Consider the following 3,076-nt stretch of genomic DNA (forward strand, 5'->3'; position numbering starts at 1 on the left):
ATTCATTTATTCTTTAATTCTATTATTATTTATTATTATATTATTTTTGTTGATCGGTGGTTGTGTGGACTTTCGGTTTCAGGTAGTTTATGACCAGGAGCTCAAACTCGAATCTTATAGAGCCTCTATCTGATCCAGAACGATCCCTCGGACTCTTAAGGAAGAGGTTGCAATTAGAAGAGGAGGAGATTGAGGTTGAGATACTGTGGATAGACTAGACACGATGGAAAACCATGACCCCCATGCCGATGAGGATCAGAGGGCGATGTCGAGTTTGCTCGACCATCTTTGGATGGGACGAAAACTAGTATAGTCGGACTACTTTATGTGGCCAACAATTTTGAGATAAAGGCCAATGTTATCCGGATGATCCAACAAAGCGTGCAGTTTGGAGGATTGCCCGTGATGATCCCAATGCACATATCTCCAACTTTTGGAGATTTGTGACACATTCAAAATAAATGGAACAACCGATGATGCCATTCGGTACCGAGATTGTTTCCATTTTCCTTGAGGGACAGAGCAAAGAGATGGTTGCAATCTCTTCCACAACAGACGATCACTACCCTGGAAGGCGTTGGTAGAAAAGTTTTATATAAGTATTTTCTTCCCATTAAAACTGTTAAACTTAGAAATGACATATCTTCTTTTGTGCGGTTTGATGATGAAAGCATGTCGATGCATGGGAGAGATTTAAAGATCTTTTGAGATCTGCCCACATCACGGATTGCCGGTGTGGATGCAGTTCGGACCTTCTGGCCGGGTTGAACCTCGCAACGAGGCGATGGTGGATCTTTCGCGGCGGTGGGGCGCTAAACGATGAGCCCGAGCAAGCTTAGAACTTGATAGAGGAAATGGCCATGAACAACTATCAATGGCAATCCTCTAGGAACCGACCAGGAAGACAAGGAGTGGTCAACCAAGTGGACTCTGACCTTGGCGAGCTCAAGTGGAGCTTCTAGCCAAGAAGATCGACCAACTCAGGATCTTGGGTTCACGCGTGAGCGTTGGGCTGCGAGTTTTGTGGTGGCCCGCATTACGGTCTGACTGTCTGCGGGAGGTATATTGCTTCATCTTCTATTAGTTTTCCATCTAATTCTACTATATCTTCCGATGTTGAACAGGTTGATTATATGGGGAATGCCCGAGGCAATGAGAATAACCCTACAGCAATACATACAACCCTGGATGGTGCAATCACCCTAATTTGATTGGAGGAACAATAATGCCCGGTCGCGGGTTTCCAAAGACTTCATCAACGGCCAACAGCCGGTGGGCTGCACAAGCTCCTCCTCCCAAGAAAAGAAGTTAAATTTAGAGGAGCTCATGATGAAGTTTGTGACATCTATGAAACAAGATTCCGTGGTGATAGTGCACTTAGGAATCGGCAGGCCTCGATTCGAACTTGGAGACTCAAATTGGCCAAATTTCTAAGATGCTTTCGGAGAGACCTTCAGGATCGCTCCTAGCACTCTGAGTCAAACCCGAGGGGAGCATTGCAAAGCTATCACCTTGCGTTCGGGTAAGAATTTGACCGGTTCTTCGCCTTTGGTGATAAGGATAATACAATCGTGCAGGTCAAGCCGGTAAGGAAGGACCGGACCTTGAGATGGTAGAGAATGAGAGAAAGAAAGAAGAGCGGGCAAAGAGCCTGTGCGGGAGCATTAGCCCGGTACCATATCCCTGCAAGGTTGAGACAGGGATATGGTGGACAAGCAATCTGATAAGTTTCTTGACTTATTTAAGCGGTGAAAATTAACTTACCTTTTGTTGAGGCAATTTCACGGATGCCAAAATACGCCAAGTTTTTAAAGGAGATTTTGAGCAACAAGAGGAAGTTGGAGGATCTTGGTCAGGTGGTGCTTAATGAGGAGTGTTCGGTATTCTCCAAAACAAACGCCACTCAAGCGGCCGAGATCCAGGGAGTTTTACTATCCCTTGTATGATTGGTGATTTATCAATTAGTGGTGCATTGGGCTGATTTAGGAGCCGGTATTAACTTAATGCCCACTAGTTTATTTGCCAAATTAGGGTTGCATGAGCCAAAGCCTACTAGGATGAGTGTTCAATTAGCGGATAATTTAAAATTCCTAGAGGTATTGTTGAAGATGTACTTGTAAAGGTAGATAAATTTATCTTTCCTGTAGATTTTGTGGTAATGGATATGGAGGGTGATAGCACTGTGCCTCTTATCCTGGGTAGGCCTTTCCTAGCTACATCAAGGGCTGTTATCGATGTAAGCGATGGAAAGCTTAAGCTTAGAGTTAATGATGAGACCATTACCTTTGACTGGCCACTTCCATGGGGCGATCCTTTGGACTATGATAATCTGTATGTTCTATTGATGTTATTGATGATGTGGTTGAGTCCCATTTACAAGAAATTTTATGTGCTAACCCTTTGCAAGTAGCATTAGCTCAGGATGAGGAGGAGTTGTCCAATGAGCAAGTGTTGGAGCAACTCGCTATTTTATTAAGCCCGAGGCCGAGCTTGTCAACTGATCCCTATCTTTTTCTTGACAGGGTTTGGGGTGCGGAAAGTAAAGACTTCATTCGAGGACCCACCAGTTTTAGAGCTGAAGGAGTTCTGCGAGCCACTTGGTTTATGCCTTCCTGGATGAAGAGAAGCATTTACCGGTAATCATAGCGGTAGATCTAACTCCGAAGAACAAGCCATGCTTGTTGGAAGTTCTAAGGAAGTACAAGAAGGCCTTTGCTTTCAATATAGCCGATATCCGGGCATAAATCCAAGTTTACGCTCTCATAAGATTTCATTGGGGGGCCAGTTTCGGGCCGGTCGTTCGACCTCAAAGACGACTCAATCCGAACATGAAAGAAGTGGTAAAGAAGGAGGTAATTAAACTTCTTGATGCAGGTTTGATATATCCCATTTCTGACAGTTCATAGGTTAGTCCTGTGCAGGTTGTACCAAAGAAAGGAGGCATCACAGTGGTAAGGAATGAGAAGGATGAGCTGATCCCGACTCGGACGGTAATAGGCTTCCGAGTTTGCATTGATTACCGTAGGCTTAATGATGCAACTCGGAAGGACCACTTTCCTCTTCCTTTCATTGATCA

The 3,076-nt window shown here is 44.5% G+C and overlaps 1 non-coding gene across 1 annotated transcript; it reads right to left on the minus strand.

Annotated features, from left to right (window-relative positions):
• Positions 1–624: 624 nt before the first annotated feature.
• On the minus strand, positions 625–729 carry LOC112533937. Its single transcript, XR_003078271.2, has one exon. It is a non-coding gene; the product is annotated as a small nucleolar RNA R71 (small nucleolar RNA).
• Between the last annotated feature and the right edge of the window lie 2,347 nt (positions 730–3,076).

This window comes from Ricinus communis, chromosome 8, assembly GCF_019578655.1.
Source record: "Ricinus communis isolate WT05 ecotype wild-type chromosome 8, ASM1957865v1, whole genome shotgun sequence".
Taxonomy (NCBI): Eukaryota; Viridiplantae; Streptophyta; class Magnoliopsida; order Malpighiales; family Euphorbiaceae; genus Ricinus; species Ricinus communis.